Below are 12,083 nucleotides of genomic sequence, written 5' to 3'. Positions count from 1 at the left end.
CAGTCGGTAAGCTTTGTCTACAAAAAGCCGATTAGTAGGCTATCGGTCGGTAAAGTGTTAACGTTGGCCAGGAAAGAAAGAAGAATTTCGAAAGGCGGATGTGACGGATTATTCGTCTGATCGTCAATTTCCTAGCGTTCATTTCTTTTCTCCTTTTTTACGACGTTTTCGTGTCAAAGCAACCGCGTTTCGGCCGCATTGTGCTTTTATCCGGACAAGGGGCAAACCGCGTGGCACGGCGTATGACCGTGCATTTCAATGAGCCTCTTAAGGCAAACCGGGAGAAGCATCGCGTAGAAGCACGTTCCCGTTCGCGGCAGACAAATCTCGCTCTTACGCTTTAAGCCTCTTGCGAGTCCGTGGTGTTACCGTTTCGCGTACACGTATTCTCACCTATACATACTCACACATCCGTTTCTTCAAATACGATTTCCAGATACATCAAAGGTTTTGTAATTGTTCATAGAGCTTTCAGCTTTTATTCTCATCGCTTGCGCGATAATTTCTTGGCCACAGTCAAAACTCTATGATCTGTGCAGCCTTCCTGCTGTTATCTTTATTCCTAATAAAAAATGTTTTTTTTAAAAAAGTTACATTGGTTATGAATTTTGAAATTTGAATTGTGAATTTTGAAAAAAAGTTCCAAGTGCCGGAACGTAGAAATTTGTATACCTTGAAATGTTTGAAACGGAAGGTAGTTCGTAATATTCTGCAAAAATGAATTGGTTTTTCGAAACACGTGTTATTGGCAGGCCATCTGCATGTAAATCCAGTTTTCATACTGCGATACCTCCGAACGTAATGCACGGGCCTGTTATCGTAGCGGTGTTTTACACTGTCATTTACAATTTTTGCTTTCACGAAACATTTCCATTGCGAAAATGTAGCACGTCGACCAATACGTTTTTCCTTTTATTCTAATTTCATTCGATATATATCGTAATCGTTTTACATAAATATTTTACGTCCAGTTAGTTTCCTAGCTCTATAGCTTTATTTGAATAGCAAAGAGTGACGCAAACAGACAAACCTGAACACGAGAGAAAGAAAACCGAACAAACAACGAATCGAGCGTCGCCGTGGCTTTCGTGCGAACGAAACAATTCGTTGTTACGTTTTGTCGTCTCTTGTCTCAAATGAAATCGCCAGCGGCGGACAAACTGCGATACGCAAAATGTATCACAGCGCTGTATATCGTGAGAATCGGCGAATAAACTCTTCTATAAGCAACGTATCGACGATCGGTATCGATCGGCCGGGCGAAAGAGATGCAAAAGCCGAAAGTGTTTCGATTACGCGTATTTCAGACAAAAATAACTTATGGATTGGCAACTAAGTAATTGCGGATTTTGTCGATAGATGATAACGACAAGATCCGCAACCACTTAGTTGCCAACCCAATATATTGACCGGATTTTTATGCGCGCATAATAAACTTGAAAGCGTAGAATGCAACAATTTTCCACCAAATTTCTACTCTTTTAACCCTTAGAGTGCTGAATACTCGAAGCCTATGCCATCCGTACGGACGGTATGCTGCCAGCGCTGACGATCGCTGTGGACTGAATACTTTTTCGCTATACTGAACTCTGTTGATTGACTATTCAAAGCGCAAATCGTAATAAGTTATAGTAATTCTTTTGCACGAGATTAAATGATTCAAGAAATATATATATTTTTTAGTATTAATTATTTATTATAAACATTGACATTTACAATAAACTAGAATTTGGGTAGTAAACTAGAAAACAATAAACTAGAAAACTAAATTTAGTAAATATAGCACAAGTTAATAATTCAGTTGTGCGATTACTAGTCGTATTTTTGCTAAAGGATCGTCATTTACTGTATTATTATCGTTAAAGTGCAACATTTGTATTAATACCATGTATCGATCTCGTGCCTTTATTTTGCGGAAAATATTGCTTTTCAACAGTTCGTCCGTAGACTAATATTCTCTCAAAGACAGTTTCAATTCTACCAAATGCCCAAATTGGACAAATTGTGAATGCAGAGTATTAAATAAAAAAAAAGAGTTTCTTTGAACGCGGCATTAACATTGAAATGCATTTATATTTATCTCACACAAACGTAATAGTATTACTTCTGCGCAGGTGCTCGGAAAAATTGACAAACGCATATATGCGTCCTTAGTCCACACCGATGACTTTCGCCAGACGCATATATGCGTCCATAGCACTCTAAGGGTTAATTATATTCCAAAAGACATGAAATTGTATTATGGGTGTTACATTTTCTACATCTATCGATGTGTGCGGACTATTAGGAGCTTGTAGAGTCGTGTCTGCCGGTTGCTAACTATTCCATAACAGCCGCATCTCCGGAGCTGTTGCAGAGATTTAACGGTACAGAGGCGAAACCGCGACAACTTTGCAGCCGTGCGTTCGTAACTACAACCACATGACCACGCGATTCCAGACTAACTACTTTGTCGCGCGAAAAATGGAAATCTTTTAATTGCCTATAGACTCGGTCGTATCGCGAATTCATTACGGAGCTTAAATCGAAGCTTGCAATTAACGACGAGTAATTTAACCGACGCGTCGATTCGTCCGGGAAACCAGGTGTACCGCGTTTGTTCGCGCAATTCCAATGTCTCTCGCCGATTATCTATTGTTTCCGCTAGCTTTACGTCCTCGGCTTTCCCTCCTTTTAGTCTCCTTGTTCGCCAATCTTTCGTCGTAATTCCAATAAGAGGAAATACGGCGCGTGAAAGCGGACTCGGAGCTTCGAAACGTCCCGTTAAAGTAGAATTTATTCATCAATTGATCGAAGAATCATGAGTTGTCGTTAACAATGCCATCACGTTCAAAACGAAACGTTGTTTATTAGATCGAGGTTAAATCAGGCAGACAAAGTTATTGTTTAATTTAAACATGGTTCTTCGATTAATTTATGCTTAACACTTTACGGTTCAATAGCATACACACGTCCAACCGGCAGCTCAGGCGCACATTCTCTCTGGCGCTGGCTCTATTTCGGTTTAGACTCTCCAATACCATTCTTTTCGTTCATCGCGAACAGTAAGTTTTTCAAATTGGTATAAAACTTGGCAGCTTATAAAGCAACGCAACTGACGCAACTAAGCAAGGTACCTTAGTACTAAATAACAAATTACTTCTCATATAATGAGAAAGATTATCGATAACAAAAAGCCGATTAACACGTTGACTGCCACGACAGCCGTATTCAGGTGTCAGCAAAGTTTCTGGTCAGGCCACGAAACCCATATTCGGGTGTCGCTCATTTGACTACTTGCGAAGGATCGTCGTAGGTATTTGAAAAGATATTCCATAATAATAAAACTGTTGAATTGTTATAAAAGTAATACGAAAATGGTTTGTTATAAAAGTAATACGAAAATGGTTTATTAAAAAAATTATTTAGCATGTAAAACTTTAAAGCATTCTATGCATAGCTGAGGTTGGTCGGGACAATTTGGACAATAAGTTGTTGTTTTCTTCAAATTCTTTCGTGGCTTTGTTCGGTCCATTCGACGTCTTTTATTTGCATAATATAGTTTGCATGCGCGTGTAATGCTTCTTCCGCAATCATAAGCCTCGTAAAAACTTTCTTTTTCACTGCTATCTGATTTACTAAGAAATAAGTTTTCAATTTTTCTTTTCGACATTGCAACGAATTAGGGCAGAGATTTTAAGTTATACCGTTCGTTGCTCGGCCAAGATTCAAACTGATTTGGTAGAAAGTGGAGAAATGAGAAACAAATGCGAAGGAATGGAAACAAAGGAAACGAGAGGTAATACCACCAGATGAGCGACTCGAATTATGAAAATATCGATGGGAGTACCGAACAGAGAACGCTTGGTACTGCAGCACGCGTGGCCTGACGGAGATTTTTTTGAAAACAAGCGTGGCAGTCAACGTGTTAATAGGCTATCGGTCGATAAGCGTCGCGACAAAAAGCCGATTAATAGGCTATCGGTCGATAAGCGTCCCAACAAAAAGCCGATTAATCGGTTGTCGGTCGGTAAAGTGTTAACAGGAGCAAAATTCGAGTTCCATATTTCGAGATTGTGATGCGTGTTTCTCGTCTCATCGTTTCGGCAAAGATTCGCGGCGGAAGCGCGGCCGTCGATCGTAAAACGTTTCGGCCACGTGAAAACAAAGCTTCCGCTTATGATCTATATTTATAGACGCGGCGCTGGGCCTCTGAACTCTACCGCAATTCGCTTGCACGTTTAACGCGTTTTAGTGGCAGGGCTTTTCAAGTATCCGTGCAGCGCGATAGCGCTTCGTTAAAATTTGTTTGCGAGAAATGCCGATCGATGCGATCGCGCTACTCTTTTTTTTCGTTTATGCAGGTGGTTTACGATTATTTGAAAGAAAAAGAAGTAATTGCGAGAGGAATCGCTGATATGACTCGTGACGAGCTACGAGCGCGTTGCGAATTGACGATCGTGACGAAACATGGCCACAGTACGCGAACAGCGTGCTCGCGCTGCGTGGCGCTAAAACGGTTAACAGAAATGCTGCGGTTAAACGTTGGGAATGAGAACGGAGTGCGCGCGTTTTCTCGTTGACGAAGGAACAGGACTCGTCGAGCGACGCCCAATCTAGTTGATCGCATTTGAGATCAGAGTCTGGAAGGAAAAGTAAGGACAACGAAATTGTTTGTTGAGTTTTCGATTAGTCGATACGCCGTTCAATATGTATGCAAATCAGGCAGCTCGGATGCAAATTCGAATAGTCGATATCCGGATGTTAGAGTGGCGGTGATGCCTTTCTGAATCGTGTCACGAGTGGAAAATATAGCAGAATTTGGTAATAACAGTTACACGTTTGTTCTCGATCTGTGCGTAACATTAGAACTACCGATAGTTAACGCGAAGCTATTTTTACCAAAACCAGTGAAAATGGCTGGTCTTTAAAAAATACCTAATAATAGAATATTCTTATATTTATTGATTTATTACTTCCTTATGGAAGGAATTCCATGTTATGTAGTACATTTTTGGCATTATTATCCATCTGGGGCCATGATCCCTAAACGAGGGTCGACACGTTTATAGAATTGTAGAACCAGTCATTTTGGCTGGCGTGGTGTTTCTAATGTTAGCATCCAGCGATCCAGCGATTGATCCGGAATTTTCCTGATAACTGATATCGTCATATCGAATGATACGCGGTAAAAATTTGAAAAACGTGTGGAAGGTTGTAGAAAACGAGGGAACTGGTTCATTGGGCTTCGATAAACAAATTGCAACACCCTTTTACACTTTGACAAGTACCAGTCATTTTCACTGGTATTGGTATAAGTAGCCTTGGTACAAAATTATTTTCAGTTTGAATACATAGAAACAAAATAAAATTCATCATATTATTCTTTTAGTTATCGTTGCAAAAATTATAAGATAATTGCGGAAAAAAATATAATGTAAAGTAGAAATTTGAAAATAAAATTGTAGAACCAGTCAATTTGACTGGTGTGGTATTTCTAGTGTTAAAGCACTCGTTAAGTACTTGGAAGATGACTAGTTAGATAACACAGGGACAAGAAATGTTCCGCGTTCGCTCCTCCTCCCATCCATAGATCAGCTGAATTGGCTATGGGAACACGAACATGTTCTTGGCTATGGCATAGTAGTAAATTGGACGAATGAAATAATCCATATATATTTCATAATAATATTATTCATAATAATTTGGACAATCAATTATAACGTGGTATTCGCGTAGCACTGGCTGCGTGTTTATGACACAGTGTCATATTAAATTGTAACGTAATAGTAACTAGCTACGGAAGACATAAAAATTAATCTCGATCACGTTACGTGTTAGTAAATACATGGGACACGCTTTCACCATTCTCATACTAATTTTAGTACGTAAATTGCGTGGTCATAAATCTTCTAAACCTACGCAGTTTACCTACTTTCCTCACTTTCCACCACCTAATTCCACCTCCCTTTTTCCCCAAAACACACGTTGGCGAGAATCTTCGACAACACCCTAATCGAAGCGAAATGAAACAGCCAGCGAAGCCAAGTGCAAACCGAATGCAAATTCTAGCGAACTCTGTTCGCCTCTGCATCGTCGAAAAGAACGAGAAGAAGGTTAGTCGGTTGGATCGGTACGTAGGTCGCTGAATCCTGCGATGCGTCAGGAAACCTACAATCGTCCTATCCTCTGGTCCTCGTGAGGTGACGAAGGAAGAGCAGCAGGAAGAGAAGGTCGTCAGAGGTCGCGATATCGGTCGAATGTTTTCCATCCGGTGAGTAGAGCAGCTGCGTTCGGGAGGATGCGGTGTCGAGGTGGGCGTTCGGGATCGATCCCCGACTCCATTCCCGTGACGTCACTGTGCGGCAAGATAGGATGGGGAGAGATGGCAGGAGAGACAAAGCGGGAGGTTTAGGGCGGAGCGGGGCGAACGTGGACACGCGAGCGGTGCCGAGGGGTGTGTAAGTGGTGGGTGCAGTGCCGGGACTCGGGCAGATCCCGGCGACGACGTTGGCCGCGTTTTCGACGGTGGTGCCGCTGCTGCCGGCGTTGACGCACCTTGTGGAACGGCGCGTAGCCCGTCACGATTGTGGTGGTGGTCCTCGTGGTGGTGGTGGTGGTGGTGGTGGGTGTGCGACGTCGCCGGTATCGATGCCGGTGGCTGTGTCTTATTCGCCGGTTTCCGAGCTGCAAATCTCATAGACAGAGGTACGATCGATCGCGACCTTCGAAGACGCGTGTGAAGCAAAGGAGGAGCGCGCAGCGATGCTGGCCGCGATCGTTGGAGGAATCAGCAACCTCGAGGGTGGCGGTGGCGTGCCGGTGACACGACGGTTTAGTCGCTGCTAGTTGACGCGAGGTTCTCCCTTCTGCCGACCGGTGCTATCGTTCTTTCTCTTAATTTCCTCGAAATTCGTTTCGCGACCATCGTTCCTCCAACAATTCCACGATCCTTAGGTTTAGTGACTTCTTCTTCGACGTCGTCAAGTTATTCGTTTCTCGGTAGATGGTTGCTGGCGAGTGTGCGAATCTTTCGCTTTGGCTCTCCAACGTCTCCAACACGCAGTCACGTTACTCGCGTTACTCGATGATAAGAAGCTGCACGTAGTAGCAGTCGGTGAACGCGTGTGCATATGCTTGTATACATATACATGTATATATAGCTGTTGGTTCTTCCTCGGTCACGACCTTCACCGTGTAATCAAGTTGGTGCCTGAGGTTGCTCGTTGCGCTACATGTGTCAAGGCAATTGTACCACACGTATCTTGCAAGTTAACTGCCTGGTGTATAGGCGTTGTTAGTTGCGTACGTGTACAGGGAAGAATCGCAACAACGCGTGGTGCTGGTTTCTTCGTTCGCAAGAAAACGGTCGATAGCACTAGAAGTGCAGCTCCATATTGCTTAAAATACGAGGTGGACCTATCGATTTGGAAGACCGACGGGATCATGAGCAGGATACACTTGATCATTTTCCTCGTCTTTTTCCTGCTCATCGTCTTCTTCTCGCTGCTTCTCTTCTCCTTCTTCTTTCAAGTAATTCTATAATCTCCGAATGGCTATTTTCCACTTAAGCTTTCACGTGCGTAAGAATTCGCCACGTCCTCGCTTATCAAGATAATCCGTGAAAAGTGGAATGTTCATCGGTTTTGCGATAACGCGCGTGTAATTCAAGTGTTGGCTCGCACAGCCCCTATCCAGTGTTGTTTCACGCTCGAGATAAATTTACCTCGGCTGAGAATTCTCTCTGCGATGTAGCGCGGACGTAGGTAATTTGCATTCGATCTGTCGCGATTAATTTCATTCATCGAATATCTCGAACGGGACTGGCAGCGTTGGCAGGGCCGGCCGGTTCCTTTGACCCAGTGATCCGGTTCGGTTCGTAGCGTGCTCCGAGTACGCCACCCACCCACGGCGAGCGATGGAATTCGCGTGCGAAAAATGGCGGCGTGAGAGGCGGCCGAGTCTTCACCGGCACTGCCAATTCTCGTAATTCTCCAACGATCTAACCTTCCACGCGAAAGCTCGTTCGCAATTGTTTTTCCCAACCGTTCGCTAAATTCGGGAAAGAAGATCGAGCGATAAGAGAAACGCAAGCTCGAGCGGGGTCGGTTCGAGATAAACGAACGACGATAATACGCGTTGGCGTTTGTGATGCACGGGACGAGGAAACGAGAAGATGGCGTGGAAACGCGGAAATCGGTGCAGGATCGCGCCAGTCGATCGACGATAGCGCGATCCAATTCCAGCCGACTATCGTGAACGCGCGCGCATGCGCGCGCGCGGTATTTTCGAATGACGCGCAACGATCTATCTTCGAGACGCTGAAGCGTTTACGAAACATGTTGATGCGCTGGAAGAGCAAGGACAAGAGCTCCGGCAAGAGCTCCTCAGCCGGCACCAGTCTTGGAAAAAAGAAGCGTAAATTTGGCAGAGAAGGTAAGAAGCAACTCTTCTTCTCGTTGTCGCTCTTTTACATTACGTTTCTCTCTCTGGCTTTTAGTTTTCCATGTTCGTGGAACGCCCGGTTTCTTTTCTATTCTTCCTCTCTTTGTCTCTATATTCTCGAACAATTTCCCTGGTGATTATGTTATTTGTCCACGGAACGCTGGAATTGGCCGCGACAAAGCTCTGCCGCGAGAACAGCATCGATTTTCGATAACCGATTCGGAGGACCTGATGCAACAAGGTCGGAGCATTCTCTCGGTTTACAGTGACGAGATAACGGACGCAAAATGCCTCGTCCCTTGGATGACGATTCTCGTCATTACGCGAAAGCTCGCGAGTATCCGCACACTTTGATCGATCCCAGTAGAAACAGAGTATGTGAACGCTGTCGAGGTAGAAGTGAAAACGAATGGCAAACTAACAATTGGAAACGGCGATTGTTAGGTTTTTTGTATCGAGTCCAGTTTTATCGAAACATCGCGATAACTTTAATAATAATTCTAGTATTTGCTATAGGCGAAATCTACGATAAATTAAATTCCTTTTTTTCTTCTTTATACGAAAGCAATTATTTTGGAAATTATTGCGTTGGCAATTAAGTGATTGCGGATTTTGTCATTAGGTGGAAATTTGGCAAAAAGTTCAGTAAAATATTTTGGTCACATCGTGGAAAAAGACGGTGTGCGATCAGGAAGAGATAACCTGAGAGCAATACGCGAATTTGAAAGCCCAAAGGACGAAAAAAAATGTAAGACAATTACTGGGGAAAATGAATTTTTATTATAAATTTATAGAAGATGCCTGCAAACTTCTGAAACCACTTGATAACTTATTAAGGAAAAATGTGGAATTATGAAAAAGAAGAAGCAAACTTTAGCTTAAAACAATTTGATGCAACACAAAAAGCCACAGATTGGATATCAGAGTATGAAACGGAGTGGGAAAAATTAAAAATCCAGAATGAGGAGAAGAAAATCAAGTGCTTGAAGATGTATTTGAAGTTGTAGGCGTATCGTGCTGCAGTCCACCTCTTGTTGCTAAAAACTTTTAGAAATGAAGTTTTCCAATTTCCCCAGTTGTATCATTAAGTGTTAATGACAAAATCTGCAATCACTTAGTTGCCAATCCAATAACTTACAAAATTCATTCAATTTCCACTGAATAAATATCGACTTTCCTTTAGAAGATAACGCGCGAATTTTTGCAATTTGTACATTCGTTTCGACGTCTTATGACCATTCGAAACGAGAAAGTTGTCTTCGTCAGGTTCATCTATGCTTTTCATGATCGTGTTTCTACGATACTTTAGGTCTAATAGAATGACGCCTCGTTAGAATTGTAGGTATCTCGAGCTGCATTTCGACTATTTCTCTTTCTCATAAACACGTAGATATCCGTGCAATATACTTATTAACACATTGACTGGCAGACGAATTTTCCATGGTTAGCCCAAGGCGCCGACGTGAAATTTTCATTATGCGATGCATATTATGTCGAAATATTATTTGCAGCAAATAAAATGAGTTATAAAATTATGCTTGAAGCATTTTTCGTGGTGAGACAATTATTGTAGACAATTATTACGATTGTCCTTTTTTCAAACAATCGTGCTATGTACTTTTAATATTTGCTGCGTCGCCGGTCACCGGTGGCCCTCACAGCGCTATAGCCAAATCGGGTGCCGGTCACCGGTGACCCCCACGGCGTTATAAACAATTATTACGATTGTCCTTTTTTCAAACAATCGTGCTATGTACTTTTAATATTTGCTGCGTCGCCGGTCACCGGTAGCCCTCACAGCGCTATAGCCAAATCGAGTGCCGATCACCGGTGACGCCCACGGCGTTATAAACAATTATTACGATTGTCCTTTTTTCAAACAACCGTGCTATGTAATTTTAATATTTGCTGCGTCGCCGGTCACCGGTGGCCCTCACGGCGCTATAGCCAGATCGAGTGCCGGTCACCGGTGACCCCCACGGCGTTGTAGACAATTATTACGATTATCCTTTTCTCAAACAATCGTGCTATGTACTTTTAATATTTGCTGCGTCGCCGGTCACCGGTGACCCCCATGGCAGAACGTGTAAAACGTGCAAATTATACTTTCTAAGTTTAGCGTATTACAGACCATAATATACTGGCAACTAAGTGATTGCGGATTTTGTCGATACCACCTAATGATAAAATCCGCAATCACTTAGTTGCCAACCCAATAGTATATTTCGAAGCAATTTCATATTACACGATTTCCTTTTGTGTATTTGTTTTACGATTAAGCGTATTCATATTATCCTATTCTCGTAAATGTAGAAGTAGTCGTGTCGTTTGTTTTCTGCAGTTGTTGAAAATTAATCGCTGTGTACAACGTTCAAGTGAATTATACTTTCACAACTTGTCCCTATTTTCAATCATGTCGTATCACTATACTCGATTTTCATCGCTGAGTTAATACCAAAGTCAAAGACCCAACAGAAATGGAATTATTCGATTTTTCCTTTGCGCTCTTGTTCTGTCGTTACGTACACGTCCTTCTCGATCATTCGAGAGCAAAAAGATACATTTGAACGACAGGTGGATTAAAATGAAATGTTTCTGTGAACTGGAACACGCCAGTGTTTCACCGTAGTCGAATATCGCCGCGTAAAGGTTAATCCTATGACGGTAAAGGCTGCGTCATCTCGGGACATGTGCACACGTTTCACGTGTATTGTTTTCTAAGCTACGTTTATTGTTGCTGTATCAATGTGAATTTTTGGAAATTAATGCATTTTAATTCGATTAGAGATATTCATACATTTTCTATCAAATCTACAGAATGCGCGTAATATGTACAAATATACCAACAGCAAGAATAACAGTGACTTAACAAAAATATTTCAATGTGAAATAGTTAAGAAAGGAAATAATTTGATAGATTGCCATTAACACTTTACCGACCGCTAGCGGTTCAACAGCATACGCACGTCCGACCGGCAGCTCAGGCGCACATTCTCTTTGGCGCCGGCTCTGTTTCGGTTTAGACTCTCCAATACAATTCTTTTCGTTCATCGCGAACAGTAAGTTTTTTAAATTGGTATAAAACTGTAGCAGCTTATAAAGCAACGCAACTGACGCAACTGAGCAAGATACCTTAGTACTAAATAACAAATTACTGCTTAAATAATGAGTAAGATTATCTGCTACAAAAAGCCGATTAATAGGCTATCGCTCGGTAAGCGTCGGCGACAAAAATCTGATTAATACACTATCGGTCGGTAAGCGTCGGCAACAAAAACCGATTAACCGACTATCGGTCGGTAAAGTGTTAATATCTCTTAAATGTTCCAGAAGATGAGAAAAATTGAATTCTGCTCCTGAAAACCAAAAACATAAAGATAGCTTTGATGTGCAATTGATTAACAGCATAGCGAGCTTCAAAATTGGTTTTGTTTAAAAGACGAGAAATATGTTTTTTCGTTTCCAGCGCGTTCTTCCCGAACGAGATAGTCGATGACGAGTTAGACGCGACGTTGATCGTTCAAACGAACTCGCAGGTGTCCTCTGATGCTACTTACAAACGCTTGCTGAAATTTCACAACCGGATAAAGCACGCGACGGAGCGTGCTATTTGAAAGATGTGCGATAAATTTTCTCTGCTATAGTATACGGGGTGTCTA

The 12,083-nt window shown here is 42.4% G+C and overlaps 1 protein-coding gene across 28 annotated transcripts in view; it reads left to right on the top strand.

The window, feature by feature from the left end:
• LOC122576224 overlaps positions 1-12,083 on the top strand; it is a 176,201-nt gene that overhangs the window by 28,045 nt on the left and 136,073 nt on the right. The window lies entirely within an intron of this gene.

The sequence above is a fragment of the Bombus pyrosoma genome, linkage group LG16 (genome assembly GCF_014825855.1).
Source record: "Bombus pyrosoma isolate SC7728 linkage group LG16, ASM1482585v1, whole genome shotgun sequence".
NCBI lineage: Eukaryota > Metazoa > Arthropoda > Insecta > Hymenoptera > Apidae > Bombus > Bombus pyrosoma.
Note: the sequence above shows the minus strand (reverse complement) of the source record. Positions and strands in the feature narration are given on the sequence as shown.